This window comes from Miniopterus natalensis, chromosome 1, assembly GCF_054644295.1.
Source record: "Miniopterus natalensis isolate mMinNat1 chromosome 1, mMinNat1.hap1, whole genome shotgun sequence".
Classification (NCBI taxonomy): Eukaryota; Metazoa; Chordata; class Mammalia; order Chiroptera; family Miniopteridae; genus Miniopterus; species Miniopterus natalensis.
In genome coordinates this window covers 99,593,252-99,611,175 of record NC_142081.1, presented here as the reverse complement: position 1 = coordinate 99,611,175, position 17,924 = coordinate 99,593,252, and the positions used below count along the sequence as shown (strand labels likewise).

The 17,924-nt window shown below is 38.7% G+C and overlaps 1 protein-coding gene and 1 pseudogene across 1 annotated transcript in view; one reads left to right on the top strand and one right to left on the bottom strand.

Moving 5' to 3' along the window:
- The window catches only part of ARIH1 (ariadne RBR E3 ubiquitin protein ligase 1), a 131,432-nt gene that overhangs the window by 93,946 nt on the left and 19,562 nt on the right, over positions 1-17,924 (top strand). The window lies entirely within an intron of this gene.
- Positions 8,474-8,628, bottom strand: LOC148094279 (small ribosomal subunit protein uS14 pseudogene; annotated as a pseudogene).

Below are 17,924 nucleotides of genomic sequence, written 5' to 3'. Positions count from 1 at the left end.
GGAGCCCACAGGCGTGTTTTCCTTATACTTCAGAGGTATTTGCTCCAGGTGTGTCTCTTTTGTGGGTGTCCCTTTGTGGGTTCTTTGTCCCTCCTGTTGTGGTTGGGTCTAGATTGTTGTTGACCTGTCCTTGGGAGGACTCGACTCTCAGGTTGGCTAACTGTGTCTCAGCCCCAACCTCGTCATGTAAGCTGTTGTATGGGTCCTGGCAGGGCAGGACAATATACAACTAAACTTCCAGGAAGCAAAGGATATCTTACAAAATATCTTGACAGTCACAGTGAAAACAGCCCAAGTGAAAATAGAACTGGGAGAGTTAAGGGAGAACACAAATTTTGGAGAGGAAAAAAGAAAAAGTAAAAAAAAAAAAAAGAAGAAAAGTAAAGCTTAGAGAGACAAAAGTATATTGCTGTTAATAGTGACGAAAATTTAGAAAATAATAATAATAAACTAAACTAAAATGTAAAAAATAGAGAAGCTACTAGTAGAGAAAAGAGGCAGAGAAAAAAGATTTTGAAAGAAGGGCCAGGAAAAAATTAAGGGAGAGAATAGGAATAGGATAATAGTTGAAAATGAAAAAATAAAAATACAATAAAGAGAATAAGAGAAACTAACAATTGAACAAAAAGGAAGACAAAAAGGAGGAAAATAAAAGAAATAAAGAAAAGAAGAAGAAGAAGAAAGTTATGCCAGTGGATTGAGAGGAGACACGGAGAGAAAGCCTGGGCAGGGATGGAGTCCAATAAGAGATTTTGGGGAAAATACAGAGAAAAGCAGTAAACTTGTTGGGTATAATAATAAAGTCCCAGCAATTAAGCAGGAATATCAAGAAACTCTGGATAGTAGAAGCAAGGATAAAACAAAACAAAGCAAAGAAACAAAACAAAAAACAAGCTAAACAAAACAAAATCTTTAAAATAAAAAAAAGAAAAGCCCGGCCGGGCGTGGCTCAGTGGTTGAGCGTCAACCTTGGCTCCAGGAGATCGGGGTTTGATTCCCAGTCAGGGCACACGCCCGGGTTGTAGGCTTGATCAATGACTCTCTCATCATTGATGTTTCTGTCTCTCTCTCTCTCCCTCTCCTTTCATCCCTCTGAAATCAATAAAGATATATATATATACTTTTTTAAATTAATTAAAAATAAATTTTTTTTATTATAAAATTTAAAAAGAAGAGAAAAAAACTTTTCTCCCCCTTTCTCTTCTTAAGGGAAAAAGAGAATAAAGAAAGTCAGGTGAGTTTCTATCTGGGCAGCTTATGTTGTCTGAGGTTCTCTGGTGTGTGCTGATTTCTGTTCTCCTGGGAGGTACTTGTTTATCAGCCAGTTTGAGGAGCTGTCTATGTTTGGCTCTGGCGCCCTTAGGTAGATTGTTCATCTGAGGCTCTCCGTGGACCACCTCCTTTTGTCAGCTATTTTGCAACCTTGTAGTTGCCTGGTCTTACTCCAGAGTCTTCTGTAGAGTCTTTAGGGTGCAGGATGGCTAGTGTAGCTCAGGGTATCACTCCCCTTACTTAGAGGTTTCCCTGTCAAGCACTCACTGTGAGGGAGTTAGTCACTGCTCCATAGCCAGCTCCTCAGTCCCTACGCTGTCCTCAGATTCTAGTTCCCCATGCTCTGGCCTGCTACAGTTTCAGATTGATTTCAACCGGTGTTCTTTTCTGTATGGGCCGTTTCAGCAGCCTGGGCTCAGTGGGTTCAATTAAAAAAACATTCTGGTGAGCCCTTTGCCTGCCCCACCCCCAGCAGGGGTTTTCTGCTTTTCCTCCAGATCTCAAACAACAGTCCCTTAGAGTCTTATTCTTGTTATATCCTCTTGTGAGCTGTTCTCCCTACCCCCTCAGGACTTTGCCCTGTGGGAGGTATCTGGGGCCTCAGTGATCTGGACCAGCCCCTTTCCTGTTGGGGGTGGTGCTCCCTGGCTGAAGGAGAGGCAGGCTTGCTTCGCCCCTCCCTTCCCAGATCCAGATCTAGTTGACTGGTCATACCAGGCAGGCTCCTCAAACAGTCTACTGTGCAGACACAAATCCCAGCCTCAGCTGGTCTGTCTTCCCAATGCACACTGGGAAGGTGGGAGCCAGTTCAGTGAATCAGAAACTCAAAAACTCACAAAGCACCACCCAAGCAGAGAGTCCGCCCTGCAAGATCCCACTGCTCGCACGCCCGGGACCCAAAGTCAGAACCGCTGATTTCAGTAAAGCTGGGACGGCTCCACGTGCCACCCTGGCACCCTCATGGCTGGTCACAAATCCCAGACTCTCGGCACCAGAGCTCAGGGCGGGAAGGCTCTCCTTCCCTTCCCCACTCCACACAGATTAAATGCTTTCTGGGGCTCAACACAGTGCCTTACAGGAATGCAGAGGCAGAGGGTCCCTGTGTATGGCTTCTCAGTGCAGACCTCTCGTCCCTTTCTACTCAGTTGCCACACACCCCAGGACAGCCTTTCCTGTGGCCAGCACCTTGAGCATTAGACACAGGTCGCAGCCGCCATTAGAAGCTTTGTTTTGCTAGGAAGGTGCCATCCCCTCGCTGACTCACTGCTGCCCTGGGTCCCTCTGCCTTCCGCATGGGGCACTCCTTCCCTTCTCCTCTGCTGAGGTCCGAGAACCCAACTTTTGGATGCCGGTCCACACTCCCAAAGGGAGGGAACTTTGCAGCCTCTAAGCCTCGGGGTTCAGAGCCCAGCACAGGCTTTAGGGGGCTTCCCCTCTCTATGCCCCCCTCTCTTACCAGGCTCTATGATGTTTCTTCATTGCTCCCTATGCGCAGTATGTCCACTCGTGTGTTTCTCTGTCTTTTTCAAGCTGGTTATGTAGTTTTTAGGAGGAAATTGTGTCCATGGCTGGGAGCAGGGGCGCTGTGCTGCTGCTTACAGTGCCGACAACTTCCCAAAACTATTTTTTTAAAAAGAAAGTACTTTGCATTTTATTTGCATTTGGTTTGTTTTTTGTTTTTGTTTTTTACTTTTTTCTCTATTGTGTCCTGACTTTCTACCATGCAGTACTCCCTTGTTTTATTTTTCAGTTCTCTTAACCTACTCATCCTCTTAGTCATTCTTCAGGCCTTCGTTTAGATTTTCATTTTGGTTTGGACAGACATACTGTGTGCTCCTTAGCTCCCCCATATTTTCCTTACCATACACTTTTGTGATTTCCCATATTCTTGTCTGTATTCCTTCTTAGGCTGTAAGCTGTATGACCCTAGGTACCCTATTTATGTTGACTAAATCCTTTTTTTACTTTGATTCAGGATGTGTGGCTTCTAACCTTGGAAACACTACACTGAATGTCTTTATTCACTGACTCTCAATGCTTCTTAGAGTCATGAATTCTTATGATTAGTGAGCCAATGGATTGCGTTTTTATTCCTTAGTAACAGATATGTAATAAGGCATGTTTCATTAAATAAGTAACTGGAAATACATTATTCTCTCTTGCTTTCATAAGCATTACAAACTTCAGTGATTGATTTGTGCTATGGTACCATCAAGGCTACTTGGCTAAGTGGACCTTCCCTACACTATGGCCTCAATATAGTTATCCTTCCAAAGTCAGGAGAGTAACAGTATACTTTGAGGATTTTTCTTTGTGCCAAGATCTGACCTTGATGCTTTCATAAGATTAATGAAATTTATTTCTCTAAATTGTTTATCACTTCATACCAAATAATTGTTTATCTATTTCTGTTTATCCTAGCAGTTGGTTAGTTTTTTATGTAGTTGTTTAGGGCCTAAATTTATCCTTTCATATTACTTTTTATTCTGGAAGAGATTCTTTTGTTTTGTCAATAAGTCTAGTCACAAAATTGTAATCTGGTAATTTTATAATATTATAGCTATGTAAATATTACTTAAAATCAACTACTTGAATGGATCTAGAGAGAGTAAATATAGTTCAATAAGTTTGTACTGCTCCAGGAAGAATACTTCAAACATCCAAGACAGATGATTATTTTTTACATTCTATTGGTATCTTAAAAATCACAAATAGGGTTACTTTAGACCCTTACATGAAGTCATATGATTTTTACTGTATGAGGCAAGAGACAAACTAAACTTCTGATACGTGTGTTAATCACAGTGTAGTATACATCTCATCTTTTACAATGGAAAAACATCATTCTTATTTGTATAATAGGCTCGGCTTGCTACGTATTAATTTTTACTTTGCAAGTATGTTTGTTTTACTAACTACCCAGATCAGGGTATAGAACTTTTCAGTACCCAGAATGCTCATTCTGTGCCCCTTCCCAGGCAGTATCCATCTTAACCAGGCTACCTATCCTGACTTCTGTTACTGTCAGTTTTCCTGCCTCTTGAGCCTCATTTAAATGGAGTCATATAGCATGTATTCTTTTTATCAGTATCTGCTTCTGTTAACTAATGTGTTTGAGATATGTGCATGTTGCCAAATATATCCATACGTTTTAGCTTTATTTTTTGTTGTTGCTATATAGTAATTTCATTCTCATAACAGACATTAGGAGGTTTTTTACTTGTTTGGTTTTGGCTACTGTGAAAAAGCTACAAAGACTATTTCTTTATGTCTTTAGATGGACATGCATCAATTTCTTTTGGGTGTATAATCATAAGTAACATTTTTAATTTTATTAGATACAGCCAAATGGTTTTCCAAAGTACTTGTACCTATATCCCTCTTAGTTATGTATGACTGCTCTAGTCCTTGCCCACACTTGTATCACTAGTCTTTATAATTTTAGCCATTCTGGTGGGTGTGTATGAATATCTCATTGCAGTTGTAACTTGCAGTTCCTTGGTGGGTAATAATGTTGAATGCCTTTCTGTTAGCCATTTGGATATTCCTGTTTCTGAAGTGCTCATTCAAGATATATGCCCCCTTTTAAAACTTCGTTCCTTTGTCTGTTTGTTAATCACCTTTATAAGAATTCTTTAAATATTCTGATATGAGTCTTTTATGAAATATATGTATCACAACTGTTTTCCCCAGTGTATGGGTTCCCGTTTCTCGTTCAGTGATTTTTGATGAATAAAAGTTTTCATTTAAATGGCATCTAATTTATCAGTTTTCCCCATTTATTATTTTAGGTACTTAAGAAATCTTTGCTTAACCCCAAAGTTGTATTTATTTATTTTTAATGTTTTAATTTATCTTTATTGTTGAAAGTATTACAGATGTCCCTTTTTTCCCCCTTTGATCCCCTCCACCTTGCACCCCACCCCCATCCCCCCAGGCCTTCATCACACTGTTGTCTGTATCCATGAGTTATGTATATATGGTTAATCTTAGGTTAATCTCTCCCACCCACCCCCGCCTTCCCTCTGAAATTCCTCAGTCTGTTCCATACTTCTGTGACTCTGGACCTGTTTTGTTCACTGGTTTATTTTGTTCATTAGATTCCACATATGAGTAAGATCATGTGATATTTGTCTTTTCTGGCTGGCTTATTTTGCTTAGCATGTCAGATAAGAGTATTGCTACACCTCCCCCCCCCCCCCCCCATTTTCATTTGCATGGAAATATTTTTTTCCATCCCTTCACTCTTAACCTTTGTGAGTCTTTTGTTCTGAGGTGGGTCTCTTGTAGATAGTTTATATTTTGGTCATGTTTTCTTATGCATTCAGCTACCCATATCTTTTGATTGGAGTATTTAAACCATTTACATTTTTCTAAAAATTTTTATTATCTGGTACTCCTATGATGCAAATATTGTTACATTTCATGTTATCCCACAGGTCCCTTAAACTGTCCTCCTGTTTTTGTTTTTTCTTTTTGGTTCTCGGATGGAGTGATTTTTTTTCTACCCTGTCTTCTAATTCGCTGATCCGATCCTCAGCTTCCCCTAATCTGCTGTTTATTCTTTCCAGTGTACTTTTTATTTCTACTGTGTCATTCTTAATTTCCTTCATAGTTTCCATATCTTTTCTCATGCTGTTGAGCATCCTTTTGATCAGTATTCTGAACTCTGTTATCTAGTAATTTACTTATCTCCATTTCATTGATCTCTTCTAGAGAATTGTCTTGTTCTTTCATTTAGGGCTTGTTTTTTGGTTTTTTTTTGTTTGTTTGTTTCCCCATTTTGGCTGCCTATTTTAGTTTGTTTCTATGTATTAGGTAAATCTGCTAGGGCATCTTGTCTTTTGGGATGGCATATGGTACAGGCCACTGTCAGACGCTCTTTGTGAATAGTCTTGAATACCCTGTTTGGAGCTATCAGCAATCCACAGCTGCAGCTCTCTCTGCTGAGGCTGGGTGTGTTTGGAAAGGACCAAGATGTGCACCAAGGTCTGCTTTTCCAAGCCCTGGGTTCAGAAACAGATCAGGCAAAGACTCAAAGCACACAGAGGCTGATTGTTATTCTCTGTCTCTTAATGAGCCTCAGGCTGTAGACCATAGCAGGGTGGGGTGAGAGGTTTTCAATGGGTGGGGCAATTGCTTCTTCCCCAGGCAAAAGTGTCCTGGATTCTAAATGTCTGCCTGAGAAAGATGTCCTCTGCTTTATGGGGGAATGACTCAGCACAGGAATCCAGAGGGGTGCCCTCTGAGGTTTATCTCCAGAGCCGCAACCCTGGATTCTCCTCACGCCGCTCTAGTCCACTGTGCCCTTGCTGTGCTAGAGCCCAAGGTGAGTGGCTACACACGAAAGTGTGCATTGGCCCTTTAAGAGGGTCCCTGCATTTCCAGCCTTCTCTTCTTGGCAGACAAAAACCTCTCTGCTTTTCATAGCCAGATGCTTTGTATGCACCTTTCTCAGATCTGGTGCTCTGGACTAGGGAGCCCAGCTTGGGGTTTAGATCCCAGAGTTCTCATTGGGAGCCCCCCACAGCTGAGATATCCCTCCAGAACAACTGCTGCCTGTGGGAACCCTGTCAACTCTCTGTGCCTCCGTTCTTTCTACCAGTCTCTATGCCGTCTCCACACTACATCCTTGGTTGATTATTCAGAGTGGTTTTTCTATATTTTAGTTGTAATTTCAGTTTGGTCCTGGGAGAGTGTCAGTGTAGCTCCACTTAATCTGCTGCCATTTTGGAATCAATCAGGTTGTATTTATTATTAAGGCAGTGTACTGAGAGTTTGTGGAGATTGCTTTAATGACATGATTTTGGAGTTTTTGTCTCATAGTGGAGTAAATTGAATGCCCCCATCCTTTCTCCACAATGAAACAAAAGCACTACTTTAGTATTCGAGGTAGAAAATGTAGCACAAAAACTGTAGAATACTGTTTTAAAATACATGCTTAATGGATCACAGCTCAAGTTTATACTGAAATAATTTGCTATATTGATAGGAAATTATCAACATGAAAAATGAAATGATTTGTCAAGTTTTAGTAGTGAGGCAAAGTGTATACTAGGTAGGAGTAAATTACTGATAATTATTAGTTTAACCTTTAAAAGACGGCAGATAGAGATAAATAAATAAAGAGATAAATAAATAAATAAACAAACAATAGAGATATATAGTCCTGACATCATTACGCACTCCAACCATCATCATAGAAGGAGCGAGAAATAACTCAAATGAAGTGGGAACAAAAGTTCCCATTTGGCCAGTGGGACCCACTCCTCGCCAGGAACTAAAGTTCCCTTTCATCCTATAAAGGTTAAACCTTTAAAAAATGATTTTGAACTATAAATGTAAACTTATAGATTGGAGGCAGAAAAGTGTGTGGAAAGGATGCATGGAGCTGATTGTGTAGGGTCTTATAGGCCATTATAAGGTTTTTGGCTTTTATTCTAAGATAGAGCCATGAGAGGATTTTGAGCAGAGGAGTGACATGGTCAGAGAGGGTTACTCTGGCTGCCAATCAGAAGAAGACAAATGCCATATGATTTTACTTAAATCGGGAATCTAATGAACAAAATAAACTTAAAAACAAAATAGAAACAGACTCATAGATGCAGAGAATAGACTGACAAGATGTCAGAGGGGAGGGTGGAGGGAGGGGGTGAAAGGTGAAGCAATTAAACAATAAACAAACAAACCTCATAGACAGACAACAGTATGGTGATTACCAGAGGGAAGGGGGGGGTAGGAGAGGGTAAAGTGGGGACAAATGGTGATGGAAGGAAGGAGATTTGATTTGGCGTGGTAAACACAATACAAACATATAGTATTATAGAGTTGTAACCCTGAAACCTATATAATTTTAATAAGCAATGTCACCCCAATGAATTTAATTTTTAAATAAAAGGATACTGTAAGTTGGAGTAGAGAGATTGGGATACTAGTACAGCAGTTCTGGTGAGACATGATGGCAGTAGGTAAAGTCAGAGTTAGATAATGGGATACGAGAGAGAGAGAGATGGATGAGGTAGAGATGACTGTAAGATCATTTTTACCTTTGATTGTGATTAGTGGAATTCAGGTGTTAGTAAATATTACATTTTTTTCATTGAAGTGTTTTTTTGGTTTGTTTTAAATTTTTTATACAAAGAACTAGCCTCATTTCTGTGGCAGGGTAGATATATTGAATGGCCCATTTAAGGAAGTTCACTTAGTCCAATTTAATGAAGCCTGTATCCTTCATGCACTGACAGAAACACTGGCTGCACATATTGAGGCCATATTTCCTGGTTTGAGCATATGTGTTAAGACTGAGAACCCTGGCTGTTTTCTTGGATGACTCCAGTATAGCTTCTGGTGACCCATCTTGCTCTCTCAGTTGCAATGAGGCAAAAAGCTATATTCATTTTTAATGACCAGAAATTTGAGCAAAGATTTATTATACAGATGTTAATCACACTATCAAAACCCTACAATCCAAATGCCCAACAGTAGGGGAGGATGGAATGCAAAACAGCCATTAAAAAGATTTGTGAATTGTTTTAATGCAATTAGAAAATGCCTATAATAATGTTAGTGAAATACTAAGATATCAAATTACATGTAGTAAGTTCTCTATTTAAAATTAAATGTTATACTTATACAAAAAAAGAGAGAAAAGATCCAGATTCATAAAAATGTTGAGTAGCTATTTCTCTTGAGTGATAGACTTACAGGTGATTTTTAGTTCCTTTATACTTTATAATTGTTATGTCAAGAGAGAGAAAAAACTTTTTAAAGAAAATATTTTATCATTATTCCTAAATTTAAGCATAATATTATTGATATATTTAAGGTGCTATATGAGCAGAAAGCATGGTTTAGTACCTGGCATACTAAAAAATATCCTTAAAGAGAATTGACTTGGGTAGTGAACACACAATACAGTATACAGATGATGTATTATAGAATTGTATGCCTGAAACCTATATAATTTTGGTAACCAATGTTACTCCAGTAAATTTAATTAAAAAAAATTCTTGTAGTTAAAGTCACCTGGTTTTAAATCATAGCTCTTCAGTTATCTCATTTGTAAAAACGGAGAATTATCCCAAAACTCAAGGCTGGTTAAATGCATCTGACACTGTTCACAATGTATAGTAAGCATTCAGTAGAAGTCATTTTGTCTGCCTTTATAAAGAGTTGCCTTTCCTATGAGAGTTGGCATAATAACTATATTCAACGTAAATGATGGCAGCAGATCTTTATCAAGAGAATTAGTTTATTAATATAGTCAGGATGACATTTGCCTTCTTTTGTATACTTACTTTCTAGGATGAGAAGTCACTTTTTTCTTCCCTGTCACCAGATAAACTATGGCCTAATGACTAAGACCTGATAACCTTGGCCTCATAACTATAGCTACCTGTTCTCCCCAGTCCTGGTGTGTCAAGCAAGGCCTAAACAGCTGCTTAGGCTAGAGTCAACTATAAGAAATCATTATGGGTAATAGAAATAAGGTGTGTTTGGAAATCAAGGCTTTTGACTTTGTACCATGGTTCTTTCCTTAACTTTTTTTAAGTGACGTAAGTTTCACGTATTTTAACTTTTAAAGTATACAGTTAAGCAGCTTTTAGTATATATTGTGCAGCCATCACAACTACCTAATTCCAGAACATTTTCACCACCCCCAAAAGAAATCCCATATCCATTAAATAGTTATTCCCCATTTCCTCCCCCCTTAGGCTCTGACAGCCACTCACCTGGTTTTTTTCTGTATGGATTTAACTTATTCCAGACATTTCATTTTAAATGAGTCATACAATGCATGATCTTTTGTCTCCGGCTTCTATTACCTAACAATGTTTTTATTGTTCATCCATGCTGTAGCATGTATCCATACTTTATTCCTTTTTATGCTTAAATTATATTCCATATAGGGTTACTCCATATTTTGTTTTCCTATTCATCGGTTCTTGGATATTTGGTCTATTTCCGCTTTTTGTGGAAACATTGGTGTTATTATATGAACATTTGTGTGCAGGTTTTTTAGTGAACACCTGTTTTTAATTCTCTTGGATATATATAACTAGGAGTGGATTTGCTTGATCATGTGGTAATTCTGTGTTTAACTTTTTGAGGAATCACCAAGTACATTGTTTTTAGACCTCTTTTTCAACATCTGTGAAATATGGAGGCTTACTCACATAAAAAATACTTATTGACCACTTTCTGCAGGTCAGGCAGTGTGCTGGACACAAAGGATCCTTTCGTGGATCTTATTGTTTAGTTGGGGACAGGGGAACAGGAAGGGAGATATTAAAATATTATATAGATATTTGTCTAATGAAAATTACGGCAGATTCTATAAAGGAGAGGTGTATAGGGTGCCATGAGAACTAAGGGGGTCTGTATCTAGACTGGAGTGAGGAATTGTCAGAAAACGCTTCCTTGAAAATGTATTTTATGAAGTAAAATAATAATAATAAAAGCAGCATCTAATATTTATTGAGTGCTTACAGTTTGCCAGGTACTTTTCTAGTCTCACAACTCTATTTCTGCTATCCATTTTACAGATTAGTGTACTGAAAAATGGAGAGGTCAGAGAAATTGTGAAGCCAGTATGCAAACCTAGGCTGTCCTACCATCATTATATTCTTTCCTTTTCTTTCCTAGCAAAAGCCCCTGAAGAATACTGGTACTTACTATTTTGTAGGGGTTTTTTTGTTTGTTGTTATTTTTTAAATATATCTTTATTGATTTCGGAGAGAGGAAAGGAGAGGGAGAGAGAGAGATAGAAACATCAATGATGAGAGAGTCATTGATTGAGCCCGCAACCGGGCATGTGCCCTGACCGGGAATCGAACCCCGATCGCCTGGATCCTAGGTCAACACTCAACCGCTGAGCCACGCCCGGCCGGGCGGTACTTACTATTTTGAAAGAATACAGATAAGACAGGAGTACACTGAAAGTGTCACAGTTCAGAATGGGAGAGCAGTGGAATGATAAGAAGCTCAAAAATTAGATGAGGCCAGATTGTACAAAACTTTGTTCTTCATTTAAACGATTTTAATGAGGTGGAACTGTATGCATGTTTGATACAGTTCTTACTGGCTTTGTTAATGCCTAATCTGTATCTGCTTTACCACCATTTTTTTCTTGTTTATTTTTTTAAGTTTATCATCATTGTTGAAAGTATTACATATGTCCCCCTTTTTCCCCTCATTGACCCCTCCACCCTGCCCCAGGCCTTCGCCACACTGTTGTCTGTGTCCATGGGTTATGTATATGTGCATATAAATTCTTTGGTTAATCTCCCACTCCTCTCCCTCTTCTCTGAAATTGGTCAGTCGGTTCCATGCTTCCATGTCTCTGGATCTGTTTTGTTGGTCAGTTTATTTTGTTCATTAGATTCCATATATAAGTGAGATCATATGCTATTTGTCTTTCTCTGGCTGGCTTATTTCACTTAGCATAATGCTCTCCAGGTTCATCCACGCTGTCCCAAAGAGTAAGAGATCCTTCTTCTTTACAGCTGCATAGTATTCCATGGTGTAAATATACAAAGCCTTTTTTATCCAGTCATCTACTGTTTCCAGATCTTAGCTATTGTAAATAGTACTGCTATGAACATAGGGGTGCATATATTCTTTCTGATTGGTGTTTCAGGATTCTTAAGATACATTCCCAAAAGTGAGATCACTGGTTCAAACGGCAGTTCCATTTTTAATTTTTTAAGGAAACTCCATACTGTTTTCCACAGGGGCTGCACCAGTCTGCATTCCCACCAGCAGTGTACTGAGGTTCCCTTTCTCCACATCCTCACCAGCACATGTTGTTTGTTGATTTGTTAATGGAAGTCATTCTGGCTGGTGTGAGGTGACACCACTCTATCATTTTAATTTGCACCTCTCTGATGATCAGTGACTTTGAGCATTTTTTCATATGTCTCTTGGCCATCTGTATGTCCTCTTTGGAGAAGTGTCTGTTTAGGTCCTGTGTGCATTTTTTAATCGGATTGTTTTTCTTCCTTTTGTTGAATTGTATGAGTTCTTTATATATTTTGGTAATTAGCCCATTATTAGGTCTATCATTGGCAGATATGTTCTCCCATACAGTGGGATCCCTTTCCATTTTGTTGATGGTTTCTTTTATTGTTCAGAAACTTTTCATTTTGATGTTGTCCCATTTATTTATTTTCTCCTTTGTTTCCCTTGCCCTAGGAGATGTATCAGCAAACATAATGCTACAAGAGATGTCTGATATTTTGCCACCTATTGTTTCTTCCAGGATTTCTGTGGTTTTGTGACTTACATTTAAGTCTTTTTATCCATTTTGAGTTTATTTTTGTGTATGGTGTAAGTTGGTGGTCTAGTTTCATTTTTTTGCATGTACCTTTTCAGTTTTCCCAGCACCTTTTATTGAAGAGACTGTCTTTACTCCATTGTAGGCTTTGTCTCCTTTGTCGAATAGTAATTGACAATATAGGCGTGGGTTGATTTCTGAGTTCTCTTCTGTTCCACTCATCTATTCCAGTTCTTCTGCCAGTACCAGGCTCTCTTGATTACAATGGTTTGTGTACAGTTTGATATCCCCTATTGTGATACCTCCTACTTTGTGTCAAAATTGCTGTGGCTATTTGGGATCTTTTTTTGTTCCATATAAACTTTTGGAGAATTTGTTCTAGATCTGTGAAGTATGCCATTGATATTTTAATAGGGATTTCGTTGAATCTATAGATTGCTTTGGGTAGTATGGACATTTTAATGATATTAATTCTTCCAGTTCATAAACATGGTATATTCTTATATTTAGAATACATATATTCTAAATATATATATATTTTTTATATATATATAATTTATCTTCCTCTGTTTCTTTTTTCAGTGTCCTGTGGTTTGCTGAGTACAGCTCTTTTACCTCCTTGGTTAAATTTACCCCAAGTTATCTTTTTTTGTTGTTGTTGGAGTGGGATTTGTTTGTTTGTTTCTCTTTCTGAGAGTTCATTATTGGTGTGTTAAAATGCCATCGATTTCTGGATGTTGTTAATATTGTATCCTGCTACTTTGCTGAATTCAGTTATTAAATCTAGTAGTTTTTTGGTGGGGTCTTTAGGGTTTCCTATTTACAATATCATGTCATCTGCGGATAGTAACAGTTTTACTTCCTCCTTTCCAATTTGGATGCTTTTTATGTTTTCTTCTTGTCTGATTACTGTAGCTGGGACTTCCATTACTATGTTGAATAAGAGTGGTGAAAGTGACATCCCTGTCTTGTTCCTTTTTTTAAGGGAAGTGGTTTTAGCTTTTGCCTATTGAGTATGATGTTGATTGTAGGTTTGTCATTTATGGCCGTTTTATCAGAAATAGGTGCTGGATTTTGTTGAATGCTTTTTCTGCATCTATTGATAGGATCATATGATTTTTGTCCTTCATTTTGTTTATGTGATATTATCACATTATTGAATTGCAAATATTGTATCAGCCTTGCATTCCTAGAATTAATCCCACTTGGTGATGATGTACGATCTTTTTAATGCATTGCTAGATCCAATTTGATAATATTTTATTGAGGATTTTAGCACCTGTGTTCATCAGGGATATATTGGCCTATAATTTTCTTTCTTTGTAGTGTTTTTATCTGGTTTTGGAATTAGGATAATGCTGGCCCTTTGAAAAGAGCTTGGAACTCTTCCTTCCTCTTGAATTTTTAGGAATGGCTTGAGGAGAATAGGTGTTAGTTCTTCTTTGAATATTTGCTAAAATCCACCTGTGAAGCCATCCGATCAAGGACTTTGTTTGCTGGGAGGTGTTTTTTTTTAATCATTGCTTCAATTTTATTAGTTGTTATTGGTCTATTCAGATTTCCTGTTTCTTACTGATTCAGTTTTGGAAGATTATATGTTTCTAGGTACTTGTCCATTTCACCCAGGTTTTCCAGTTTGCCTACATATAATTGTTTGTAATATATTCTTCCAATCCTTTGTATTTCTGTGGTGTCGGTTTTTATTTCATCTCTTTCATTTCCGATATTTTTATTTATTTGGGTCCTTTCTCTTTGTTTCTTGATTGGCTAGTGGCTCATCAATATTTTCTTTTTTCTTCTCTTTCACCAGGTTTATCTTTTGGGAAAAATGTTAAAGCTGATCTCCAACTGGATAGCAGTTGTTTTGGTCTCACCCCATTTTTCTCTGTTACTATCAGTGGGAGGTTGTGATTTACCTTATTTTCAGCATCTGTATTGGTTTGGGTGTTTTTGTTGTAAAAACTCAGAAACTTAATTGATCTATCCTAAGGAAAAGAAAAAAAGGGCAGGGAACATGTATTCTAAGGACCCAGACACATCTGACTAATGTAAGTGCCTCTAGAATGGATTGGACCAAGAAACTGGAAGTCCTCTGTGCCTCACAGCTCGTGAATCTTGTCTATCTTTTCAAAGAACCAGCTCTTGGTTTCATTGATCTTTTGTATTTTTTTTTCTAGTCTCTATGTCATTCGTTTCTGCTCTGATCTTTATTATTTCCTTCCTTTTAGTTTCTCTGGGCTTTTCTTGTTTTTCTGTTTCTAATTCTTTTAGTTGTAGATTTAGATAGTTTATTAGAGATTTTCCTTGTTTCTTGAGTTAGGCTTATAGTGCTAGGAACTTCCCTCTCAGGACTGTTTCTGCTGTGTCCCATAGATAAAGGGTTGTTGTGTTGTTTCCAGGAAGTTTTTAATTTCTTCCTTGATCTAATTGGTAATCCATTCATTGTTTAATAACAGGCTGTTTACCCTCCATGTGTTTGAATGATTTGGAGTGATTTTATTGTAGTTCATTTCTTTTCTTTTTTTAATATATATCTTTATTGATTTCAGAGAGAGGGAGAGAGAGAGAAACATCAATGAGGAGTCATTGATCGGCTGCATCCTGCAACCCGGGCATGTGCCCTGACCAGGAATCGAACCCTGATCGCCTGGATCCTAGGTCGAGGCTTAACTGCTGAGCCACGCCCAGCCGGGCTATTGTAGTTCATTTCTGCTTCCATGTCATTGTTATCCGAGGAGGTGCTTGAAATGATTTCAGTCTTCTTGAACTAGTAGGGACATCTTTTGTGTCCTAACATGTGGTCTGTCTTTGAGAATTTCCCATGTGCACTGGAGAAGAATGTATATTCTGCAGTGTTGGGGTGAAATATTCTGTAAATGTCAATTAAATACATCTCATCTAGGGTGTCATTTAGAGCCACTGTTTCCTTGTTGGTTTTTTTGTCTGGAAGGTCTCTCCAGTGAAGTCAGTGTGGTGTTAAAGTCCCCTCCTATGACTGTGTTGCTGTCTATCTCTTCCTTAAAGTTCTCCAAGAGTTTTGTATATATATTTAGGAGTTTATATGTTGGGTGCATAGATGTTTACCAGGGTTATATCCTCTTCTTGGATCAATCCCTTTAATATTAGATAGTGACATTCTTTATCTCTTGTGGTCTTTGCTTTGAAGTCCATTTTGTCAGGTATAAGTGTTGCTACCTTTCCCTTTTTGTTTGTTTCCATTTTCATGGGAAATTTTTTTCATTCCCTCACTCTCATTCTCTGTGAGTCTTTTGTTCTAATGTGGGTCTCTTGTAGACAACATATGGATCATATGTTCTTATCCATTCAGCTACCCTTCATCTTTGGATTGGAGTGTTTAATCCATTTATATTTAAGGTTATTATTTATAGGTACTTATTTATTGCCATTTTTATTCTTTCTATGATTCTCTATTTCTTATTATTGCAGCAGTCCCTTTAACATTGTTTGCAATGCTGGTTTGGTAGTGATAAACTCCTTTAGCCTTTTTTGTGTGTGTGTCTAGGAAGCTCTTTATTTCACCATCTATTTTGAATTATATACTTGCTGGATAGAGTAGTCTTGCTTTCAGATCCTTGCTTTTCACTACCTTGAATACTTCATGATCTTCCCTTCTACCCTCTAGAGTTTCTGTTGAAAAGTCAGCTGACAGCCTTCTGGGAGCTCCTTTGTAGGTAACAAATGCTTTTCTCTTGCTGCCTTTAAGATTCCCTCTTTGTCTTGAATTTTTGGCATTTTAATTATTTTATGTGTCTGGGCATGGGCCTCTTTGGGGTTTTCTTGCTTGGGACCTTGTGCTTCCTAAACTTGTGTGACTTTTTCCTTCACCAGGTTAGGGAGGTTTTTTGCCATTATTTCTTTAAACAGGTTCCCTATTGTAGTGATAGGAAGCTTTCTCTTCCTTTTGGTTCTTCTATCATATAGTTAGTTTTATCTTTCATCTTGTCCTTCAGCTCCCTTAAACTGTCCTTCTGTATTTTAATTGTTTTATATTTTTTGGTTCTCTGATTGAGTTTTTTTCTACCCTGTCTTCTAATTCGCTGATCTGATCCTCAGCTTTCTCTTATCTGCTGTTTAATCCTTTCAGTGTATTCTTTATTTCTGCTTTCATTCTTTATTTCCAACTGGTTGTTTTTCATAGTTTCTTTATATTTTTTCATGCTGTTAAGCATTCTCATAATCATTACTCCGAATTCTGTATCTGATAAATTGCTTATCTCCATTTCATTTAGCTCTTCCTCTGGAGAATTTTCTTGTTCTTTCATTTGGGGCTTGTTTCTTTGTCTCCCCATTTTGGCTCTCTGTTTGAATTTGTTTCTATGTATTAAGTTGATCTTCTATGACTCTCAGTTTTGGTAGGGTGGCCTTATGTAGTAGGTGACCTGTGGGACACAGTGTTGCAGTCTCCCTGATCACCAGATCTGGATTCTCTAATAATGTCTCTCTTGCACATTGTGTGGGCCCTCCCATTGTAATTGAGTCCTGATTACTATTGGCTGATTCGTGCATGGGCTCACCCCTCAGGCTTGCTGACAGTGAAGCTCAACCCCAACACAGGGTACAGGCTGCTCTGCAGGTGATTATTACAGGAAATTATATTTACCTCAGCAGGGTTTGGAGCCTGCCAACATTGCCCTGTGGATATACTGTTTGTGAAACTTATTGGATCCTGCTCTGTCGTCTGAAACTGGCTACTGAATTTATTGGTTTTGGACCTCTTCAGAGGGTCTCTGGTGCAGACTAATATCAGATGGTCTTTGTGACTGGCCTTGAGTACCCTTTTTTGAGCTATCAGCCATCCATAGCTTGTGACTCCCTCTCCTGGGGCTGGGTGCTTGTAGAAAGGACTGAGATGCACACCACAGTCTGCTCTTCCTAGCCCTGGACCCAGAAAGAGGTCAGGCAAAGACTCAAAGCACCCTGAGATCTGCCTGTGCCTGTAGGCTGATTGTTAGTCTCAGTGACTTAGTGAGTTTCAGGCAGTATACCTCAGCAGGGTGTAAACCCCAGTGGGTGGGGCCATTGCCCACCGCCCCCCCCCCCCCCTCCCCGGCTAAAGCTTCATTGATGGGAAAACTCTGCCTGAGAAAGATAGCTGCTACACCATGGGGAAATTATTCAACATAGGGGATCCCATCAGCTGTCCTCTCAGCTCTCCCTCCAGAGCCACCAACCTCAGACTCTCCTCATGCAGCTCTTGTTCTCTCTGCCCCTCCCTCTGCCAGAGCCCACATAAGTGGCTGCAAATGAAATTTAGTGTGTTGGCCCTTTAAGGGGTTGCCTGCCTTTCTAACCATCTCTCCCTGCTGGACAGAACCTGCAGTGCTTTTCACAGTCAGGTGTTATGTGGGCACCATTC